The sequence below is a fragment of the Mobula hypostoma genome, chromosome 12 (assembly GCF_963921235.1).
Source record: "Mobula hypostoma chromosome 12, sMobHyp1.1, whole genome shotgun sequence".
Lineage (NCBI taxonomy): Eukaryota > Metazoa > Chordata > Chondrichthyes > Myliobatiformes > Myliobatidae > Mobula > Mobula hypostoma.
Genome location: NC_086108.1, coordinates 15,018,260 through 15,043,832, shown reverse-complemented (window position 1 = coordinate 15,043,832; position 25,573 = coordinate 15,018,260). Strand labels below are relative to the sequence as shown.

The 25,573-nt window shown below is 43.2% G+C and overlaps 1 protein-coding gene across 5 annotated transcripts in view; it reads right to left on the bottom strand.

Annotated features, from left to right (window-relative positions):
* LOC134354623 (roquin-1-like) overlaps nt 1-25,573 on the bottom strand; it is a 174,185-nt gene that overhangs the window by 148,405 nt on the left and 207 nt on the right. For 2 of the 5 annotated variants that reach the window (XM_063063641.1, XM_063063640.1), the window contains exon 2: nt 22,358-22,441. The gene's annotated coding sequence lies outside the window, so the exon portion shown is untranslated. Of the gene's footprint in view, nt 1-4,458; nt 5,670-7,943; nt 8,097-22,357; nt 22,442-25,573 lie in introns of those variants that run through there. The other 3 variants (XM_063063639.1, XM_063063644.1, XM_063063642.1) reach the window with 2 other exon arrangements.

Genomic DNA, 25,573 nt, shown 5'->3' with positions numbered 1-25,573 from the left:
CACCCAGGTTAGGGGTAACATCATTACTGTCAAGACCCATAATTTCATATGTCTCATCCTTCTCAATGCAGTAAAGGCCCTGAATTACTCCTTATAGGACAATGCCCCCTCCCGGGTCATATCAGTAATCAGCCTGGTGACCCTCCGATCCAATCCCTATTGCTCCTTGGGCAAGGAAATCAGATCCACAGCACTGTATGGCAGCTAAATTACAGGTCGATATATTCTGACGTATCTTTATTCTTGTACTCAAATATTCATACCTGGAAGGATGTTACATACTATATGACTTGAATGTTAACTTTCAGTAATGCATATACAGGTTTCTCCAAATACCAAAATTTTTCAATCTCTCACCATTCAGAAAGTACTCTGCTATGGCATTACTTTCTACAAAAGTGGAGAAGTTTTCATATTCGCCCAGAAAATGAAGCCACCTCATGGGCGAAGTGGAGATTCCAGTCAAGACTGGAGTCGACAAGGGATGCTCAACAGTTGTGGCAGGGTTTGAATGCCATAACCTCCTACAAAGTTAAATCTTGCGACATTGGGGACAGCAGAGTTATGCTAACTTTGACCACCAGAACAGGGAGGAACCATTGCACACCCCCATGTCTCCGGATGATCCTTTGGTCTCAGTATCTGGAGATGACGTGCAGGCTGCCTCCAAGAAAGTGAGTCCAAGGACAGCATCCAGTCTGGACAGAGTACCTGGCCGAGTACCGAAGACCTGCGCTGACCAACTGGCTGGTGCATTCACGGATGTCTTCAACCTCTCACTCCAGCAGTGTGCGGTATCCACCTGCTTCAAACAGGCTTCAATCATACCAGTGCACAAGAAGAGCGTGATAATCTGTCCAAATGACTATCACCCAGTGGCACTTATATCCATTGTGATGAAGTGTTTTGAGAGGTTGGTGTTGAAGCAGCTCAGCTCCTGTCTGGGTGGCGACTTAGATCCGCTCCAATTCGCCAAGCGGAGCAACAGGTTTACAGCAGATGCTGTCACGTGGGCTCTTCACACAACTCTGGAACATCTGGACAGCAAAGATGCATACATCAGGATGCTCCTTATCAATCATACCTCAGCATTTAATACCATCGTCTCTTAAAACTAATCAGTAAACTTCAAGACCTGGGACTCAATACCCCCTTGTGCAATTGGATCCTGGATTTCTTCATTTGTAGACCCCAGTCAGTTCGGATTGACAAAAATATCTCCTCCACAATCTCCATCAGCACTGGAGCACCACAGGGATGTGTGCTTAGGCCCTCTTATCTATTCGCCTTACACCTATGACTGTGTGGCTAAGTACAGTTCTAACACCATATACAAGTTTGCTGATGACACCACCATTGTGGGCCAATCAACATACAGGAGGGAGATTAAGAATTTGGCTGAGTGGTGCAATAACAACCTCTCCCTCAATGTCAATAAGATCAAGGAACTGATTGTAGACTTCAAGAGAGGGAAACCAGAGGTCCATGAGGATCAGAGATGGAGAGGGGTCAGTAACTTTAAATTCCTCTGGGTGTCACTATCTCAGAGGAGCTGGAATCATCACACAAATATAATTGCAAAGAAAGCATGACAGCACTTCTCCTCCCTCAGGAGTCTGCGGAAGTTCAGCATCTCATCAAAAACCTGGGCAAACTTCTATAAATGTATGGTGTAAAGTGTGCTAACTGGCTGTATTACAGCCTGGTATGGGAACACCAATGCCTTTGAGCTGAAAATCCAACATACGGTAGTGGATTTGGCCCAGTATATCACAGGTAAAGTCCTCCCAACCATTGAGCACATCTAGATGGAATGCTGCCGTAGAAAAGTATCCTTCATTAAAGATCCTCACCACCCAGACCATGCTCTTTTCTTGCTGCTGTCATCAGGTAGAAGGTAAAAGTACCTCAGGACTTGCACCACCAGGTTCAAGAACAGCTATTACCCCTCAGCCATTAGGCTCTTGAACAAAAGGGGTTTAACTACACTCAGTCTATTTCTGGTGTTCCCACAACCAATGGTCTCACTTTAAGGACTCTTGTTATTTCATGCTCATTATTTATTGCTATTTATTTATAATTGCATTTGCATAGTTTGTTGTTCATTAATCCTGTTTACAGTTACTGTTCTATAGATTTGCTAAGTATGCCCACAGAAAAAAAGAATCTCAGGGTTGCGTGTGATGTCATGTATGCATTCTGATAATCAATTTTACTTTGAACTTTGGATAGCTGACCTTTCAGGTCAAGACCCTTCATCTACCGCAAGCAGAGGTGTTCACTGATGATTAGAGCTTCAGTTTAATTCTTAGCCCTCTGCAAATTAAGTGGCCTAAGCTTACACTTAGGAATACTTAACCAATGTTTAAGTATGGGCCACTAAGTGGCAAATAACATTGTTCCCTCAGAAATACTGAACATTGACCACCTCCAATGTGACAGCCTAACCACCCATACTCAGTCCATATAGTGTAGTCAGCATTGTCCAGAAGCATATGGACCAGTCACATAAATAAACATACGATTCTACAAATACAGAATCTGGTGCAAAAAACAAGCTGCTTATGGAACTCCAGCAACTCAGTTTTTGCACCCATATAAATACTGAACTCATAATAGCAAATCAGAGCCTGGATACCCTGTGACAAGTCATTCACCATTTGACATTCCAAACCTTATCCAAAGACATTTTGTTGGTGTGATGCAATAATCTTTAGATGCCTACACAAATTCAGCTCAAAAAACTCAAGCTCAATGTGTTTAAGGATAAATAGCCTGCTTGATTGACACTGTATAAATCTAAGCATTCATTCTCTCTAGCCCATCAGTGCACAGTGGTTCAGTGTGCATCTTCCACAAAATATATTGCTATTATGTGTATAAGCAATCCCACTACCACTTTCCAAACCTGTGATCTCTATTATCCAGAAAGACGAGGGCAGCAAATATATGAGAATACCGTGACCTACTGGATCCCAAGTTCCTGCAGGACTCTCAAATGCCACATAACCCTATCATGGAAATACATATGACAATGGTTGGGCCCAAACCCTTACACTCACTATTCAACAGCACCGAGGAAGCACTTATGCCAGAATGCGTGCAATCCTTCAGGAAGGCAGATAACCATCACCTTCTCCAGGGTGGTTAGGGATGGGCAATAAATGCTGCTTGTCAAATGAAGCCAACGTTCCAAAAAAAAAATCTGTGTGGGGCTTCTATTCTTGCACAGTTTGGAATGTATCAGTTTACAATACCTCCTTCCCGTCCCTTCTGCCAAATTGCATCTCCATACGCTCATCCGCAATAAATTCCTTTTGGCACATTGGCTTGTTGCCCAGCAATTCTTCCTACTGTCTGTACACTACCCAACCTCCTCCACTCTAAACATAAATCACGCCATTTCAATCTCCCCAGGACAGTAAACCCCCTTCCCAGTTAATATCTCCTCTACACCTTCTCTGGTGCAATGATGCATTTCCTATATGTACCAGCACCGTGTTAGTGGGTGACAGAAATGTTAGCATGCTGCTGCCATACTCAGCCCTGACAGCCCACACAGAACCACATGCTGTATCTCCACGTCAGAATGGAGCCACACACTGCCTGCACATGCAAATATAGGACTAAGGACTGGATCCACATATCAACACAAAACATGTTCTTCACTCAGCACCAAGCACAGCCTTTTGGCATCAGTCTGATGAGCCTTCATCTAAAACTGCACACACACTCTTCACACTAAATTAGGAGTAAATAAAATATGCCAGACTAACACAGTACAGCACCCACAGGAAAAAGCAGACTTTTGCTGGACTGGAGTAAAACTGCTGTAGCTTAACTTTCCTATACCTGTTTGTGTTTTACACGATCACCTATAGTATATATGTGTAATTGTTCAGTAATTATAGTCTAGCTAATTCTGTATTTTTCTAGAAGCTTCTTAGATTTTTCTGTAGCAGGTGTCATGCCACTTGAATCTGGTTAGTTCTTAGGTTATTGGTTATCATGGAGTCAAGTTATCTTTCTAGTTTGAGGTAATTTTTAGCATGAGATGACTATGATTTCTTTCCTCTTGGTCTTTTTGTTGTTTCGCTCTTTGTTCTCATTACACTTAAGAAACCGCCATTACCGCCAGGTTTCATGCCTCATCCTTAACTCACAAAGAACCTTTGGAACATTCACCAGCATCCAATATTTCATATTGATATGAGAGCTAGGATATCATGTTAAAATTTTATAAAAGAATGGCTAGACCACAGCTGGAGTGTTGCGTAGATGTGGTTGCCACACTGTAGGAAGAATGTGACTATGCTGAAAATACAGAGGAGATTCACCAGGATGTTGTCTGGGATGAAGCATTTCAGTTACAAGGACAGACTGGACAAGTTATGAGAGTGTAGGTTTAAGGAGAGGGGTAGGAGATTCAAAGGAGATCAAATCTGGAATACAACATACCTTGAGGTGATCAGCCAGTGTGGGGAGAGTTGGGGCGGATGGTGCCTAGTTTGTTATGTAGTATACACCTTCCACCATTTGAACAGGCTCTCTGCATGTTCCCAGTCCATGGCCTCAGGGGATCTCAATACTCCTTCATGGCCAAGGATTTCTCAGAGTCAGTGTTGCACCTCTTCAGTGAGGCTTCAAGAACATCCTTGGATCTTTTCTTCTGTCCACTGGTAAACTCTTCTGGACAGAGCTCGGAAAAGTGGCTGCTGGCCTAGAAGAGGACACTGATGGTGGTTTGCTCCTTCTAAAGCATTTGAAAGATTTTGTAAAGACAGAGCGAGTGGTATTTTTGCAGCGCCCTTGAACGCCTGCTCAGACTGCTCCACCAAATATACGGAAGACCGGATATTCTCATCAGCCACAGGCATGAGACCAGGCACTGCTGCCAGCCACAAATGCAGGACTGGACATACCCTTCGCTGTCAATGCAAGTACATCATCCGCCCAGTATCACTGGACATCACTCATCCTCCACAAACCAAAGCAAAGATTTAACCAGAAACTGCCACTGAACATCTTCACCTCACACTTCAAACAGCACCACACACAATGCCTACCAAGCCATCATCACAGTCTCCACTCAATGAAACAAGATAGACACAGAACTTACTCACTGACAAATACCTTGAGAACACATTCACCACAGACCCACACAGTCTACATCCACACCAATACTACACAAAGCAGAGCCTTGAGACTTGAACCAAGGATTTTTCACTGCTTTTTAAAAGTTTGAGTTAAGCCATTATTCAGCAGTACCTTAGCCTGCAACGGCACTGAGCTTCTACCTGCAAACACAACATCCACTGCACACCATCAATACACAACATCCACTGCACACCATCAATACACAACATCCACTGCACACCAGCATACACAATATCCACTGCACACCAGCATACACAATATCCACTGCACACCAGCATACACAATATCCACTGCACACCATCAATACACAATATCCACTGCACACCATCAATACACAATATCCACTGCACACCAGCATACACAACATCCACTGCACACCATCAATACACAACATCCACTGCACACCATCAATACACAACATCCACTGCTAACCAGCATACACAACATCCACTGCACACCATCAATACACAACATCCACTGCACACCATCAATACACAACATCCACTGCACACCATCAATACACAACATCCACTGCACACCATCAATACACAACATCCACTGCACACCATCAATACACAACATCCACTGCTAACCAGCATACACAACATCCACTGCACACCATCAATACACAACATCCACTGCACACCATCAATACACAACATCCACTGCACACCATCAATACACAACATCCACTGCACACCATCAATACACAACATCCACTGCACACCATCAATACACAACATCCACTGCACATCAGGAAAGCCTCCACACAATAAGATCTGAGCACATTAACACAACAGATTACGGCCTCTACATACCAGCAGACCAACTGCTCCTTCACAAACTCCATATACAGAAACACACATCAAAGTTGCTGGTGAACGCAGCAGGCCAGGCAGCATCTGTAGGAAGAGGTGCAGTCGACGTTTCAGGCTGAGACCCTTCGTCAGGACTAACTTCGTCCTGACACGTCGACTGCACCTCTTCCTACAGATGCTGCCTGGCCTTCTGCGTTCACCAGCAACTTTGATGCGTGTTGCTTGAATTTCCAGCATCTGCAGAATTCCTGTTGTTTCCATATACAGAAATTAGCTTTCACATACTGACACAAAACCCTTTGTAACCTCCACACAATAGTGGATGACAAAAATTCTACCTACTTAGAACTGACCACATGGGAGAGTGCAGCCATTAACAATAACATGGAACTGATCACTGCCTTCACACAAGAGCACAGCCATTAGATTAGTTTTTATTAAATGTACATCAAAAACAGTGACATTTAATTTATTTTTATTTAAGAGACAGCGTGGAATGGGCCCTTCTGATCACCCAGCAATTTAACACTAGCGTAATTACAAGCTAATTTACAATGATCAACTAACCTAACCATCATTTTGGGTGAAATACACCCAAACGTACAGGGAAATGCAGTACATTAGTACAGCATTCACTCACTGATGTGAGATCAGGCATACACACACCAAAATGGGACTAAGCACATCTTTCATGTTGGACCTTGGATTGGAGCAAGTAATACATGACTAAATACAGTCTACACGGACATTAACACAGCAGCAATCTTAGTTCCCATATCAAATACAGTCTCTTTTAACACCAACCTCACAAGCACTCACTCCAAAACAGGTAGTGCACGGGCCCTACAGAGGAACACAGAACCAAGTACAACCTTCATATATTAACACAGCACTGAGCAGGTTCTATACACAAACAGGAAATGAGCAAAACTTTGGACATAAATGTAGCTTAAAGCACACTAATGTATGCAAACTCAGGAGTGAACATAATGCTGACACAAAAACAAGGGAAATGCACTGTCACAAGTTTCAAATACAAGACCGAGAACACTGGCATACAAAGTCAGACACGGGGCAGGGTGCACACACAAACTTGAATGAAAACAATACTACATTTTACTACATGGATAAAACTACAAGGACAAGTACAGCCTTTCAGCCCATTGCTCCCTCAGATATATACACAGAACTATTAATCAAAAACAGTGATGATACTGGAATTGCTGCAATTGTAGTGAAATCATTGTTGCCCTCCACATCAATCCAAATCATGCCTCCCATATAAATTAAACTTGCAATGTAAAATGGGTGTCAATGATGCGGCCCTCAGTACTTCCTTCTAGACACAAGAGCATGAGACTGAGCAAGTCATTCATAGGCCTGGTTAACAAAGACTTTTTTTTTATCTGTAGCTGTTTGCCAAAAAGTCAGTGACTTTTCAGCTCCTCATACATTACGGTAACCCCCCCCCCCCGCCCAAACAGCTATTCACTACGCCATATTAAACTGAACGCCAGGTTAACTCTTCTCCAGCTGGGATAACCAGAGGTCTGAAAGTTTGAGACGGGAAATCTGCTAGTCTGTCATTAGAATAGTAAGCTGTCTGAACTCAAAGCCCTGAATAAGTGCTTATGTGTAACACACTGGAAACAGGCCCCGCTTCTTTGTCTTTAAGGACTGTTCCATTCCACCAGACACTTAAGGGTTAATTCAATCTGCCTCTCTCCTCCGGTCCCCTCCCCCACTCACTACGAATAGAGAAGCGCAGAACGGGAGGAACTCCGCAGTCTAGCTTGGACCAACCAAGCCAGCCACCATCAAGGGAATAACATGCATCCATTCGCACTGACCCACAAAGCTAAGAGCAGAGACACCGTCGCAGTCTTCCGTGCTCAACACCAGCCGCAGTCTGCACAGGAAGCTGCATCGAAGGCTGTTTCTAATTTCTTCTTCTGGACAGATGCCTACCTTATTCGAGGTACATCTCTGCTTCTCTTCTTCTGGGGTTTTCCACCCTCATATTCCAACTTCCTCCTTATTGTGTGTGGGAGGAATCACCCCACCAGGAAACAGCTGCTCGAGCAGCGCACTCTGAACTTCCACGCACGCGCACAGACACTACCGGATGATCAGGCACTTGCATAGTCAGTCAAAACAGTGCCCGGCGGTACAGGCCCCCGCCTAGCTCCGCCCATTTAATCCCCGGCTGCACAGCAATGCAAACAGGCTACTTCTGCGACCAAGTTGGGTGGGTGGGTGTATGTACGTACCTTATCCATCAACAATGTACTTTTCAAGATTTTTTTCCCCCGACACCTTGCATCACATCTCCTCCCAGTGCTGTTGTGAAGATTTATTATCAACAGATACCAGAATGGCCCTCTCAGATCTGCGATGCTGACCCAGGGTGATGTCTGTATTGAATTGGCACCCTCTGACCGTGTGGGCTTCCCCTGGGTGTGATGGTTTCCCACCACATCCCAACAATGTATGGGTTGGTGGGTTAATTGGCTGCTGTAAATTGCCCCTAGTGAGTAACCCACCAGAAACAGGAGTTTGCTGTAGGTGAGTGATAGGATCTGGAGAAAACTGATGCAAGTATGGGGAGAATAAAACTGAATGAGTGTGAGTGGATGCTGATGCCTGGTAGAGACTCAGGCAACAAAGTCTGCACTGACCATCAACCACTCATTTACACTGATTTTTTTCACTCCTCCCACTTTCTCATCAACTCTCTCCCAGATTTTATTACTCACTGACTGATTAGGAATTTCCAGTCACAAATAAAGTTTGTGGGCAAAAAACTAGCACACCTGGAGGAAACCCACATGGTGAAAATGCAAGCTCCGCAGGGAGCACTCAAGGTGGGGATTGAATCCTGGATCTCTAGCACCGTGGAGCAGTGGCTCTGCTAGCTAGGTTCACAAATCGGAAGCTCATATTGAATCTTCTGTCTTGGCAGGTGAAAGAGTTCAAGCAATGGAAAATCAATTATTAATTTTAAATTGAGACTGACAGACTTTAGGTAACCAAGAGTGCTAAGGGATATGGAGATTGTCTGCAGGTCATCAACAAATTCAACTAAATTGAGTTCACTGGATGAGTACCTAGCAGATTTACCCCAGTCCCTGATAAAGAGTCATGGTGTAATTATAGCAGAGAAACTGAACCTTCAGCCCACCATGTCCGTGCACATATTGAGTATTCCTTGTACTAATACCATCCTCTAACCCTTAGCCTTTTGTATGTCACTGATTCAAGTGCTTGTCCAAATAGTTCTCAAATGTTGAGAGTAACTGCCTCCACCACCACCTTAGGCAGTGTATGCCAAATTCTAATCACGTTCTGGGTGAAACATTCCTCCTCAGATTTCCTCTAAACCTATTACCCCTCAGCTTAGGCCTATGACAAGTAGTTTCATATGCCTCTGCTATGGGTAAAGATTTCCACATATATGATGTCTCTTATAATTTTGAGATCCTCCCTCCTGACTGCATTGTATTCTAAGTGACTCTGGTTAATCTGTTTCATACCTTCCAATATTTAAAATTAATGCACTTTAGTTGGTTATTTATGTGTGATCATTCTGTAGATTTTATCCTTACCTTCATAGGTTATCGTGTGTTATGTGCACTACTGTGTTTTACACCCTGGTTTGGAGAAACATTCTCGTTTCTATATACATTAGATGGTTATATACATTATATAACTGTATATAGTTAAATGACAATAAGCTTGACTCGATCCTCCTAGGGTTTAAGAAACAGAAACCCAGTCTCTCCCTATCGCTGAATGAGTCATGCCAGGCAATGTTCAGGTTTCCGAGCATTCCCAATAGCCAGCATGTCTGGAACCTCAAGTCTTGTAAAAGGGACTCTGGCACCTTTTGATCAAGAGACTCAAATTTCCTTTACCATGAAGTTAAAGACGACAATTGGAAAGTGGTCCAACTACAATGGAGGAAGTCTACAAAAGACATCCATGTTAGTACCTTGCCTTTTGTGATCTCAGGACGTGCCCAAGCATTTTAAACCCAATCCAACTTTAAAATATAGCATAGTGTAATGTTCACAATGTGGCAGCCAATCATACAAAGATGCCACAGAAAGCAATTTGTTGCTGTGTTTAAGTGGAAGTTGAGGATTTAAACACTAGCTAAGGGAACCCTACCCTACTCATTTTTGTAAAGTGTACAGGGATCATTTTACCATAGGACCTTAGATTCACATCACATTTGGCCTAATTCTGCTCCTAAATCTTATGGTTTTCCAGTGTTCAGGAAAGTTTGTTCATCAGTATGTAGAAGTCCCAATGAGAGTGGATACTTGATCTGCTGTTAGGGAATGAGACAGGGCAGGTGACAGAAGTTTGTGTAGGGAAACATTTTGTATCTAGTGATCATAATGCCTTAGTTTCAATGTAAATATGGAAAAATAGGTCTGGTTTGCAGGTTGAAATTCTAAATTGGAGAAAGGCCAACTTTGATAGTATCAGAAAGAATTTGGCAAGTGTGGATTGTGACAGGCAGTTTTCTCGCAAAGGTGCACTTGGTAAATGGGAAGAATTCAAAAGTGAAATTTTGAGAGTACAAAGCAAATATGTGCCTGTCAGAATAACATAATAGGTTTATGGAAACTTGATCTTCAAGAAATATTAGGGCTCTGGCAAAGAAAAAATAGGAGGTGCATAGCAGGTAGGAACAAATGAGGTGCTTATGGAGTATAAGAAATGCAAGAAAACACTTAAAGAGATCAGGAGGGCTAAAAGAAGGCATGAGGTTGCTGTAGCAGACAAGGTGAAGGAGAATCCCAAGGGATTCTGAAGATATGTTAAGAGCAAAAGGATTACAAGGGACAAAATTGGTCCTCTGGAAGATCAGAATGGTAACCTATGTGTGGGCCAAAAGAGATGGGGGAAATCTTAAATGGGCTTTTTGCATCCGTATTTATTCAGGAAACAGACACAGTCCATTGAAGTGAGGCAAAGCAGCAGCATTGTCATGGACCCGATACAGATTACAGAGGAAAAGGTGTTTGCTGTCTTGAGGTAAATTAAGGTGGATAAATCCCCAGGGTCTGACAAGGCATTCCCTTGGACCCTATGGGAGGCAAATGTAGAAATTGCAAGGGCCCAAGCAGTGATATTTAAATCCTTAGCAACAGGTGAGTTATCAGGGGATTGGAGGATAACTAATGTTGTTCCACTGATTCAGAAAGGCTCTAAAAATAAAACCAGGAAATTATAGGCTGACGTGCCTGACATTAGTGGGAAATTTACTGGTAGGTATTATAAAGGACTGGAGTTTTTGGAGGAAATTACAAGGAAAATTGATGAAGGCAAGGCAGTGAATGTTGTCTTACAAGGCATTTGACAAGGTCCAGTATAGGAGGTTGGTGAAAACGGTTCAGTTGCTTGGCATTCAAGATGAGGTAGTAAATTGGATTAAACATGTGGGAGAAACCAGAGAGTGGTAGTAGATGGTTGCCTGTCTGATTGAAGGCCTGTGATGAGTGGAGTGCAACAGGGATCCATTGCTGTTTGTCATTTATATCAATGATCTGGATGATAACGTAGTTAACTGGGTCAGCAAATTTGCGATGACACCAAGATTGGGAGTGTAGTGGACAGCGCCTGCAGTGGGATCTGGACCAGCTGGAAAAATGGCAGATGGAACTTAATGAAGACAAATGCAAAGTACTGCTCTTCAGAAGAACCAACCATAACAAGTCTTATGTGGTGATGATAGAGCACTGAGGAAGAACAAAGGGATCTGGGAATACAGGTACATAATTAATTGAAAGTGACATCATCTAAGGTAGGTGGGGTCATAAAGAAAGCTTTTAGTACATTGGCCTTCATAAATCAAACTACAGAGTACAAGAGATGGGATGTTATGTTTAAGTTGTATAAGACCTTGGTGAGGCCTAATTTGGAGTATTGTGTGTAGTTTTGGTCACCTGCTACAAGAAAGATGCAAATAAGGTTGAAAGAGTACAGACAAAATTTACAAGGTTGTTGCTGTGACTGGGGGACACGAATTAAAAGTAAAGATTGAATAGGTTAGGACTTTATCCCTTGGAATGTAGAAGATTGAGGGGAGATTTGATAGAGGTATACAAAATTATGAGGGATTTGATAGGCAAGCAGGCTTTTTCCACTGAGGTCGGGTGGGACTACAACTAGAGGTCATTAAGGGTGAAAAATGAAAAGTTTAAGGGCACATATGGGGAAATGTCTTCACTCCAAGGATGGCGAGTGTGTAGAATGAGCTGCCAGCACAACTGGTGCACGCAAACACGATTTCAACGTTGAGGATAATTTTGGATAGGTACATGGATGGCAGGGGTATGGAGGGCTATAGTCTGGATGTAGGTCAACAGGAGTAGGCAATTTAAATGGTTCGGCATGGACTAGATGGGCCGAAGGGCATGTTTCTGTGGTATACTTTTCAATGGCTTTATGACGTACAGAGTAGCCGGGACTGAACTCCAATGCCCCAAACTGTAATAGTGTTGTGCTAAAGCTACTCTGTGGTGGTGCACTGCTGTAGCACAATCATTCTAAGGTTTGACAGGTTATGCACACCACCGTTGTAATGTGTGGTTAATTCAATTACTCTCACCTTCCTGTCAGCTTCAAAAAGTCTGGCCATTCCCCTCCGACCTTGCTCATTAACAAGGTAGTTTTGCCCACAGAACTGTCACTCACTGGGTGTTTTTGTACCATTCTTTGTAAACTTTAGAGCAGGGATTTCCAACCTGAGGTCCATGGACCCCTTGCTTAATGGTATTGGTCCATGGCATGTAAAATCTTGGGAACCTCTGCCCTTCCAAATCCCACAAGATTAGCAGTTTCTGAGATACTCAGACACCAACAATCATGGTCAAAGTCACTTACATCATACTTCTTCCCCATTCTGATGTTTCTTCTGAACAACAACTGAATCTCTTGACCATTCATGCTTTTATGCATTGAGTTGCTGCCATGATTGACTGATTGGATATTTGCATTAACAAGCAAGTGTACAGGTGCACCTAATAAAGTGACTATGCAGTGTAAACGCAAACAGTTGAAACTCCAACACATTTCTACGGCACACTTTGCCAACCAGTAAAATTCCTATTTCTCTCCAGTTTTCCGTTAATCAGCTATTCCTTTGTCCATGCAAAAGCACTTTCTTTTTTTAAAACACTAGTGGCTATTATTTTATGCATTAAAAGGCGGGGGGAGGAGATAGCAGCGCACCGCATGTGCGCAGCCCTCCAGTGAAAATGATATCGTATCTGTTAAATAAGGGCTGTGGACAATTCTGATGATGGAGACAGACGTGAAAGCACAGAGGAACATCTGGAGAAATTTCTGAAACGCAGGTTCGCTGCTGTTGTTACTGTGTGATCGAGAATCTTCCGGAGGGAAGGCCTCAAAATCTCCGGCTTTGCCTGCTGTTGGCAACCGAGATTGAGGTCAAATCGTTCGGTTAGAGATGGTGCTCGGTATCGGACAGCTGATCGGAGGCTCGAAGTTTTCGGACGACTCAGAGTCGGACTGTCTACGTGAGATGTGGGATATTTGAGAGACTTTGAACTTTTTACTGTGCTCATGGACTGTTCTTCATCAAGTTATGGTATTGTTGCACTGTTGTAACTATATGTTATAATTATGTGGTTTCATTAGTTTTTTCAGTCTTGGTCTGTCCCGTGTTTTGTGATATCACACCGGAGGAAATATTGTATCATTTCTTAATGCATGCATTACTAAATGACAATAAAAGAGGACTGCGTGTCTTCATAATCTAAATCTAAATTGCCAAATGGAAATCTAAGTGCAGTATCAGTTCCCCTTTCCACAGCATCTGTCACTTCTTCAGCAGTTTAGAAAATGTAGAGTTGTGGACAGCTTCTAACCAGCTGTTACAAACTTTTGAATGGACCTCTTGTACAAAAGATGGACTCACAATCTACCTCGTTATGACCTTGCACCTTATTGTCTGCTGGCACTGCACTTTCTCTAACTGTAACTCTTTATTCTACATTCTGTTGTTTTCCCTTGATCTCCATGGATGGCACACAACACAAAGCTTTTCACGGTACCTCAGTATCATGACAATATGAAGCCAATTTACTAATTTTCAAAGTGTTTCAATAAATTGGTGAAACATGAACATCCATGGAACCATGTTTGTAAACCACCCTTGGAATGATGACAGTAATATCATGTATGTACTCAAGGCTTGGCATGAAACTGAGCAGGGTCTCTAAGGTGGGATGCTGGACACAGATTTCTTCTGTGATGGAGATGCCTTTCCTTTGAAGTAGAGTACAGTCTGGTACTACACAAAAGAAGCAGTCTCAGTAATGTACTTCATGCTGTAAGGCAGGTGCATTTTCCACACAGCTGCTCCTGCACACTCTCCACTTCCTCGCCCCTATCCGTTCAATTGGCTTGCTGTGGCAGTCCGCTCTGCTATTTGGTAATAAGTGGAACTCACCAGTGGATGACTTATCTATACAGTAGTCCTCATTTAAAACATGGCCCTGGAGTGCAGACTGCTGCATGAGGCTTTTAATTTGGTTATTGGAGTCTTAAATTACCTGCCATTTCTACAGCTAGAAAAGTCATTTATATGGAGAGTGAAAGGGTACAGTTCCCGAGTATTTGAAGGATCTGCTCCTCAAATTCTGGTTGAACCGATCCTGGTTTCTAGTTAATTTGCCCATCTCCCTTGATTGTTGGTTAGAGTGCAGCAGGGAACAAGTCAGTTGAGGGACCTCCTTGTTGGTCAGGCCTTGTCAATATGTCCAGTCAGCAGGCTGTTGAAAGACTCATCAAAGGTGACTGACTGCCCCTCTTCCAAGAATATGTCTGTTTTGGAATGAAGAGGGAGCAATGAATCACTGGGTCACTGGAAACCTCCAAAGACCAGTGTACACCACAGAAGTTCAGGTACATCTGGTCAGCAAGAATTCTATTTGAATGTAAAGACTTCTGCAAATAAAGTTAATAAAAATGCAACAAACATACAATGATGGGCCTGGGATAAAAGCCGTAACAAAGTGTTTAAGAAAAAAAATAGATGTCCTCCCAGGGTACAAAAGCCATACATACTTAAATAAAAGCCTTCAGTCACAGAACAGGCTGGGCAAGTAAAGTTTCAAAATGGGCTCATCCTCTAACTAACCAGGTTGTTATTACAAGCTTGCATGGTGACTCACCAGAAACCACATTTTCCTTGGCCTTTAGGGGAAAAACTCAAGAGTGCTTTCATTCCATGCCTGCATCAGAAAGGATAAAGAGGGTATTTCTGTTCTTCATGCGAACTTCAAGTGAACGCGATCAGCAGGTGTCATCACTGATTGCCTATAAGCCCAATATTGAAAACCTCAAGCCTTCTATCCTCCCATTAGTTTCCAGTGCCAATTATACTCAACACATGCCACAACAAAATCTAAAGCAATCATAAGGCTAAATCAGTGTCAATTCAGTTCACCCAGAGTAGGGTACCGGCATAATCAGTGCCAGCAGCTCACTTGCATTATTGTAACAGCCACATAGTATACAATCACACTCAAAGGTACACGACACACTGTAACACAAACCAAGGCGAGGTCATCTTGGTGTACAATGATTCACCCAAGAACAACACAGGGCACTGATGGATTCTCCCTCTGAGAGAAAGAGGCGGGGTTGCGTCTTCTACACACACCCTGCCAGGGTTGACAGACAAGGGCATACTCAGATGGCGTTCAAAACATGAAACAATGACTCAATAGGACAGTAGTAGACTGCAAAAACAGCAGGGTACTAACATCATGTACCTTGCAATGGTTACAGTTAAGTCATCAACCAAAACTGCAGATGCTGGAAATCTGAAAGAAAACCAGGCAGGATTGCAGTTCTGTGCTAAATGCTACTGTATGCTGCAGACAGTCACACCACATAAAAGGGTATGCCATACCATAATGAAGTCAAAATTTTAACACGTCAAACACTGGCCTGATATAAACTGACTTCCAAAGAAATGGAAACAACAGGAATTCTGCAGATGCTGGAAATTCAAGCAACACATCAAAGTTGCTGGTGAACGCAGCAGGCCAGGCAGCATCTCTAGGAAGAGGTACAGTCGACGTTTCAGGCCGAGACCCTTTGTCAGGACTAACTGAAGGAAGAGTAGGTAAGATTTGAATCTCTTACCTACTCTTCCTTCAGTTAGTCCTGACGAAGGGTCTTTGCCTGAAATATCGACTGTACCTCTTCCTAGAGATGCTGCCTGGCCTGCTGCGTTCACCAGCAACTTTGATGTGTGTTGCTCCAAAGAAATGGACATTGCCACAACCTTTCAAGCAAGCTGCCCACCGCAGTTGCACTTTAACCTAACATTGCAATGAGCCTTGTAAATAAATTAATAAAGTTATTGTTTTTGAAAGAAAACTTGTAGAGGTCTTATGGGGAATAGCAGCAGCTCAGGTCCTATAGTTAAAAATATGTTAAAACCCATAAAATTATTGAACTTAATAAATGGATGACAGCTAACTTATTAATACAACATCATTCATGAAAATGTTGAACTTCTGTATTGAATTTTTTAATGAATAATATATACTTCGTAATTAAAATAATGACTAGACGTCAGACAAGGCTGCATGCCAGCACCTACTGGTGATCAAGCAATTGAGACACATAGACGAGGAGAGGAGGGCTATGGTTGATCAACTGCAATCATTCTAGATGGATTTAGAAGCCTAGTGTCCAACTCCTACTCACATTTCCTTGGATTCTTCGTTATTGACGTCCAGAGACCTTCACTCTTACATCATAACTGCAATGTGCATGGTGTACAAAATGTTCTGTAGAAACTTGCCTAGGCTACTCCAATAGCACCTCCCAAACACCCAGTCTCTACCATCACAAGGAACAAAGGCAGCAGAGGCCTGGAAACACTATTACAGGTGCTCCTCCAAGTCGCACACCATCTGACCTGGAAGTAAATATTTCTACCATTACTGTTGGGTCTAAATCCCCAGAGTGGCCTCCACAAATCATTCTTCATTGAAAAGAAAGCTGAAATCCAGCAGCAGTCCAAGAGAAGGCTTGATAGAAGTGGGCAATAAACGCCTGCCTGGGCAGCAAAATCCACACCAAGTAAAAATAATAACATGAATTGTCTATTCTGCATCTGTGATAAAGACCATACATTTGCTATGAGAATTCAGGGGGCATCAACTTGCTTTTAGCTACATTACAACACGAGTGCCAACTTGTTCTCAGTAAGAAGAACTATGGTACATTGAACCTTGATATTACTTTCTACATAGCAAGGTATCATGTTGGCGCGTGACCAAGTGGTTAAGGCATCGGTCTAGTGATCTGAAGGTCACTAGTTCGAGCCTCAGCTGAGGCAGTGGGTTGTGTCCTTGAGCAAGCCACTTAACCACACACTGCTGTGCGATGACACTGGTGCCAAGCTGTATCGGCCCTAGTGCCCTTCCCTTGGACAACATCGGTGGCGTGTAGAGGGGAGACTTGCAGCATGGGAAACTGCCAGTCTTCCATACACCCCTGCTCAGGCCTGTGCCCTGGAAATCTTCCAAGGGGCAAATCCATGGTCTCACGAGACTAACAGATGCCTATATAAAGCAAGACATCTGAATAGAAATGGTCCCAAACACAGCATGAAGAGCAAACCCTGATGACAAGCTTACTGGGAGGGTATGGAGGGCTATGGTCCAGGTGTACTAGACAGATTAATAGCTCAGTATGGACTAGATGGGCTGAAAGGCCTGTTTCTGTTCCGTAGCATTCTATGATTCTATTGAGTTCTTTGACGATATAATGAGTGCAGTGAAACCTCAATATTTGGTGGGGGGGGCGGGCAGGCAGATTAGATTTAGAACAGAGATGAGGAGAATCCACTTTTTCCCCCAGGGTAGTGAATCTATGAAATTCTCTGCACAGTGAAGCAGCAGAGGCTAACTCATTAAATACATTTAAGAAACAGTTAGATAAACTTTTGCATAGCAAAGGAATTAAGGGTTATGGAGAAAAGGTAGGTAAAACTGAATTTATGGCCAGACCAGCCATGATCTTATTAAATGGCGGAGCAGGCTCGATGAGCCAGGCGGCCAATTCCTGTTCCGAGTTCTTATGTTCATCAAGGTTTGCTTTATTCTAATTTATTATTTATTTCCCCAATTTTGATAAGGAGTAACTATGTTGAGACATTGTGGCTTTGTGGCAAAAAAAACACAATAGCATCTCTTTCACCTCAGGCAACTGAAGAAGTTTGGCATGGGCCCCCAAATCCTCAAGACCTTCTACAGGGGCACCATTGAGAGCATCCTGACTGGCTGTATCACCACCTCGTATGGGAACAGCACCAACCTTCATCGCTGGGCACTGCAGAGTGTGGTACAGACAGCCCAGCACATCTGTTGATGTGAACTTCGCTCCATCGAGAACACTTACAGCAGCAGGTGCAGAAAGGAAGCCTGGAAGATCATCAGGGACACCAGTCACCCCAACCATAAACTGTTTCAGCTGCTTCTGTGTGGCAAATGACTGCGGCATTAAAGCCGGGACCAACAGGCTAGAAGACAGCTTCTTTCTACAAGCCATTAGACTTATAAATTCACATGTCTGTACACTGCAACAAAGTTATAACACAAAGATTTTTACTCTCTCATGTTGTGGGATGGATGTAAGATTTAAATAAATTCTAATTCTATTTAATGTACAATGACTGTGGGGAAAGAAATATTGCTTCTTGATGGAGAATTTTAAAAATTATTATTAGATTTTGAGATCACAACAGAGAAATATTGTGGTTTCAATTGAGGCTTTAAGTCTGCGATTATGAAGGGAAGATATTAGTCCTTGAGAACATTATGAGCATACAGTGATCCCAGAATATAGTCTGGGAGATGATAGTTTATGGAGTCTGATGATGGGGGAAATTTTAGTTGGTTACGTGATAAGAGAGAAATAATGAAGTTCTTGATGTTATGATGAGGGGATACGTTAATCAGGAAATACAGTGCATTATGGTTAATTGGGCCATCAGTGAATCATGGCAGCCGCTTATTTGTGACAACTCTTAAAGAACAAAAAACTAAACTGAGAAAATAGCAGGGATTCCCTTTCTTTATTTGGGACACTATACTGTTTAACTGGGACACGATACTGTTGCTAAACAGTTCCTAACTAGCGTTAGTCGCATGCACTTGCGCGGCTGTTAGGACATAACACGAACAGATTGGTGCAAACAAATTTTAAATAGCATCAGTTGCATGTGTTCGTGTTCAAAAAGCAGTGATTTTGTCACTTTTAGTTGGTGAGAAATAAGCAGCAAGACAATTCAGAACTGTTTTACTCACTGTGGTTTCAAACATTCAGGCTTGGAGTTGCAAGAAATGGCCAACAGTGAAAATGAAATGATTTCACTACTTCAATAAGTTAGAAACTATTGAAGAATTTGAAGGTATTAAATTCTTCATAGTTTCTACTTTGAAGGTAACATCTTAAGTGTTACAATGAAAATGAAGATTTGGAGGTTGCAATCGTTGACAGCATTGTATGAAGGCAGTGCTTTATCTGCACTCGGTGGCTGCACTGATTTTGTTCAGTTGCAGTCAAAAGGACGTGGACGAATTCCTTCGTCAATAAGTATTAGGAACTAACATAGTTTTATAGTACTGTATTGGTAGTGTTCTAATTTGTTCTGTATTTCATTTAAATACATAATTTGCTAATCAAATGGTAGTTTGCCTTTTTTATACCTTTTTAACTACTTCTGGCTCCAAAGGTAGTCATAGCCAAAGGGTGGTAGTGGGGACGAGCTCCCACTGCTAAAAAAAAAATGCTCTTCATGGCGTACTTCTCAAACAGCCTCTGACCACCAAGTCCAACTCCTGGCCTTCACGTGTGGCATAGTTCTTAGGCCCGGCGGAGCTGTTCTCACTGACAGAAGGGGCAAAGGTGGGCCAATGGCACCTTAAAACCAGTTGCTCTGGGCAGATGGGGCTCATTAACCATGGATGGTAGTTCATCCAGGAGAGAGAAAACTCGGATTCAAACCTCTGCTGCCTTGCGGCTATACCCGCTCACGGGAAAGGCTTTGGGAGTAAACCACAAGGAAAAATCCGGAGTCGGAGTCCCGAAGGTGGTTGACTGCTGTACCCAGCAGCGGCACAGCAACTCCTGCCATGCTGCTGGCACCAAACTGTATCGACTTTCGTCGTTCCGTTGGACCTGTCATCAGCATGGGGGGGGGGGGGTCCCACTGCATGGGCAACAGACGGATCTCCGTATCGACTCTGCCCTGGAGAAGCTACTCCAGCTTCCTCAATAGCCACAGTTAACACAGCTCGACAAACCAGTGACTACCAGAGGCGCAGGACTCATCGTCGACCACAACCGACAGAGGCCATACACACTTCCATGAAACTTTAGCTAATTGGAGCAGCCACTTAATTGGGCCAAAATGTACCAGTCCCAATGTGTTGCAATTAACTGGAATCCACTGTATATGTTACTGTTACAATGGAAGATAGTTATTCAGGTTTCAATGATTAAAAGTTATTAGAAGTTACGATCTATATTAGTATTGGAGGGAGATATTAATCCAAAAGCTAACAAACTAAAGCCATACCATCTCAACTCATCACTATTGATTGCAAGAATTTGATATATTGGCTTCAAAGCAAATTTTAACAGGCATAAAATGAAAAATCATGCTTCCAGTCCAAAGCTCTTATTTCTTGGTTTCAACCTCATGATAAGTATTTTCTGTTCTCACCACCCTTCTCTACAATTAAAATATACTTGATTTAGAACTTTCCCAGTTCTCATCAAAAGCTACTACGCATTTAGACCATAAGACATAGGAGCAGAATCAGGCCATTTAGCCCATCGAGTCTGCTCCGCCATTTTATTATGGCTAATCCAATTTTCCTCTCAGTTCCAATTTCCTGCCTTCTCCCCATATCACTTATAATCCTGACCAATCAAGAATCTATCAACCTTTGCCTTAAATATACATAAAGACATGGCCTCTACAGCTGCCTGTAGTAAAGAATTCCACATATTCATCACTCTCTGGCTAAAGAAATTCCTCATCTGTTCTAAAAGGACGTTTGTCTATTCTGAGACAGTATCCTCTTGTCGCAGACTCTCCCTTCAGAGGAAATATCCTCTCCACATTCACTCTGTTAAGGCCTTTCACAATTCTGTAGGTTTCAATGAGGTCACCCCTCATTCCTCTGAATTCTAGCGAGTAATGGGCCAGAGCCATCAAACGCTTTTCATATGACAAGCCATTCAATCCAGGAATCATTTTCATGAACTGCCTTTGAACCCTCTCCAGTTTCAGCACATCCATTTTAAGATAAGGGGCCCAAATCTGCTCACAATACTAGTGTTTTATAAAGTCCCAACATTACATTCTTGTTTTTATATTCTAGTCCTCTTGAAATTAGTGCTAACATTGCATTTGCCTTCCTCACCACAGACTCAACCTGCAAATTAACCTCTTCATTTAGAAAATAGTCAACCCTTTATTTCTTCTACCAAAGTGCATGACCATACACTTTCCACCACTGTATTCCATCAGCCATTTATTTGCCTATTCTCATAAACTACATCCTTCTGTAGCCATCTTCCTCAAAACTACCTGCCCCTCCACCTAGTTTCATATCATCTGCAAACTTTGCAACAAAGCCATCAATTCCATCATCCAAAACATTGACATATAACGCAAAAAGAATCATTCCCAACACAGACCCCTGTGAACTCTACTAGTCACCAGTAGCCAGCCAGAAGAGGCTCCCTTTATTCCCACTCTTTGCCTCCTGCCAATCAGCCATTGCTTTATCCATGCTAGAATCTTTCCTGTAATACCACAGGCTCGTAGCTTGTTCAGCAGCCTCATGTGTGGCACTTTATCCAAGGCCTTCTGAAAATCCAAGTGCACAACATCAACTGATTCCCCATCGTCTATCCTGCTTGTTATTTCTCCAAAGGATTCAAACAGGTTTGTCAAGCAAGATTTTCCTTGAGGCAACTGTGCTAAGGCTTACTTTATCATGTCCCTCCAACATATTCCCAACAACTGGGGTCAGATAAACTGGCCTATAGTTTCCTTTCTTATGTCTCTCTCCCTTCTTGAAGACTGGAGTGATATTTGCAATTTTCCAGTCTTCTGGAACCGTTCTAGAATCTATTAATTCTTGTAAATTCATTACTAATGCCTTCATGATCTCTTCAGCCACCTCTTTCAGAACACTGGAGTGTACACCATCTGGTCCAGGTGACTTATCTACCTCTCTTGCACAGATACTACCTGACCTGCTGAGTGTTTCCAGCATTTTCTGATTTTATTCTGGACTTACCACGGGCCACTCTTTGCAGTATTGCCCCTCATCTGGAGTCTTAAATTGTCAGCAATCCATTATCCCAGGAGCATTGAGCAGCGTCTGTAAAATAAAGGTTATTCCAGTCACACAATGTAAATACTTTACTTTATTGTCACCAAACAATTGATACTAGAGTGTACAATCATCACAGCGATATTTGATTCTGCGCTTTGTGCTCCCTGGAGTACAAATCGATAGTAAATAGTAAAAATTTTAATTATAAATCATAAATAGAAAAGGGAAAGTAAGGTAGTGCAAAAAACCGAGAGGCAGTCCGGATATTTGGAGGGTATGGCCCAGATCCAAGTTCCTGGGTGTCAAAATCTCTGAGGATCTAATCTGGTCGCAACATATTAATACAGCTATAAAGAAGGCAAGACAGCGGCTATATTTCATTAGGAATTTGAGGAGATTTGGTTTGTCAACTAAAACACTCAAAAACTTCTACAAATGTACCATGGAGAGCATTCTGACTGGCTGCGTTACTGTCTGGTATGGGTGGGATAGGGGGTTACTGCACAGGATCAAAGTAAGTTGCAAAATGCTGTAAACTTAGTTAGCTCCATCATGGGTACTAGCCTCCGTAGTATCCAAGAAGCGGTGCCTTAGGAAGGTGATGTCCATCATCCAGGACGTGCCCTCTTCACATTGTAACTATTGGGAAGGAGATACAGAAGCCTGAAGGCACACACTCAGCAATTCAGGAACAGCTTCTACCCCTCTGCCATCCAATTTCTAAATGAACATTGAACCCATGAACACCTCACTACTTTTTTAAAAATTTATTTTCTTTCACACTGAGCTGGTGGTAGACCTGAGGAGAGCTAAGGTACCGGTGACCCGTTTCCATCCAGGGGGTCAGTGTGGACATGGTGGAGGATTACAAATACCTGGGGATACGAATTGACAATAAACTGGACTGGTCAAAGAACACTGAGGCTGTCTACAAGAAGGGTCAGAGCTGTCTCTATTTCCTGAGGAGAATGAGGTCCTTTAACATCTGCTGGATGATGCTGAGGATGTTCTACGAGTCTGTGGTGGCCAGTGCTATCATGTTTGCTGTTGTGTGCTGGGGCAGCAGGCTGAAGGTAGCAGACACCATCAGAATCAACAAACTCATTCGTAAGGCCAGTGATGTTGTGGGGATGGAACTGGACTCTCTCACGGTGGTGTCTGAAAAGAAGATGCTGTCCAAGTTGCATGCCATCCTGGTCAATGTCTCCCATCCACTACATAATGTACTGGGTGGGCAAAGGAGTACATTCAGCCAGAGACTCATTCCACTGAGATGCAGCACTGAGCGTCATAGGAAGTCATTCCTGCTTGTGGCCATCAAACTTTACAACTCCTCCCTTGGAGGGTCAGACACCTTGAGCCAATAGGCTGGTCCTGGACTTATTTCATAATTTACTGGCATAATTTACATATTACTATTTAACTATTTCTGGTTCTAAATTCATCCAGATCAGTGAATCTTGGCTCACCGACCACTGCAAAGGGGAATAATTATGTGGTCGTCAGTGATCCCCAAGCTGTCTCATGTCCGTGGAGCATCCACAAAGCCATTACTTGTGGCCCTTGTCCCAGAGATATCTATCCACCTCCCAGCCATTTTGACTACTCCTCAGCTATTAGGGATTGTTAACAATGTCTCCTCCTCACTGAGCATTCAGACTTCGGCCCAATGCAATTAGCATACCACTGAAACAGGTATACAGCGGATGATGTATCCCTGGGCCTACATTAATCTCTGGAGCACCTGTATAGTTAAACACTTACATCAGACTATAGTTTATTAACTACAACTTCAACTTTAATATTACAATTCCAAGCAAACTCATCACTGCACCCTGGGAGAGACATTTGTCTTCCTGCACAATGATTAAAAATCTTCTAAATGCTTTTTAGCAATGTTTGCTCTCTACTCATTGCTCTTACTGTCCCAATCCACGTATGACAGTGATGTTTAAGATGCATTTAGACAGACACCTAAACAGAGATTGGAGAGATATGGACCACATGCATTCTGATGGCATTATATCATTTGGCATCATGGTTGGTGCAGATGTAGGGGGCTGAAGGACCTGTTCCTGTGTTCCAGAGATAATATGTGGAGTCAGAGTAATACAGCACATACATAGGCTTTTTGGCCCAACTCATTCATGATACTCATCTAAGTTAGCTCATATCCCTTTCTTAAATGCTTATCCATATTTAAATGTTGTAATTGTACCTCCCTACACTACTTCCTCTGGCTGCTTGTTCCATATACCCATTGCCCTCTGCATACAGAAGTTGCCCCCAACTTCCTATCACCTTAATCCAGGGCTTCCCAACCTGGGGTCCTTGGACCCCTTACTTAATGGTATTGCTCCATGGCATAAAAAAAGGTTGTGAACCCTAAACTTTAAATCTATGTCCACTCTTTCTTGATTTCCTAACCCTGAAAGAAAGACTTGAGTTCATTCACCATATGCCCCTCGTGATTTTACACACCTCCATCACATCATCCATCAGTTCCCTATGCTGCAAGAAACAAAGTCCCAACATGCTTAGCCTCTCCCCATCAAATTCTTCAAGTCGTGGCAACACAAGAGATTCTGCAATGCCAGAATCTGGAGCAACTTGTAAAAAGGCCGGAGGAACTCAGTGGGTCAGAAGACATCCGTGGAGGAAAATTTTTTGAGCCACTGAGCAGGCCTGAGCTGAGGCAGAAGTTTCAAGAGGTACAAGGGAGGGTCCAGTCACACAGGCAGGATGATAGTGGGATAAAACCTGTTGTCAGCACCTGCAGCAGGTGGCTACCCCACATCCCGGAGCTCCTCCTTGTCATGGCCTCATGTCTGCCTCTCCGCTCCTTCCTCGCCCTCTTTACCTTCCCTTCCCAGTAAGCGTGCCCACCCCTCCTCACCCTCCCTCCCTGGTAACCGTGCTCACCTCTCCTCCTACTCCCTCCCCGGTAACCGTGCTCAACCCTCCTCACCCTCCCTCCCCGGTAACCGTGCTCAACCCTCCTCACCCTCCCTCCCCGGTAACCGTAGTCACCTCTCCGGTGACCAAGCCTGCCCCTCCTCATTCTCCTCCCCAGGTAACCGTGCCGCCCCTCATCTTCCCTCCCCGGTAACCATGTCCGCCCCTCCTTACCCTCCATGGTAACCGTGCCCGCCCCTCCTCACCCTCCATCCCTCTCCG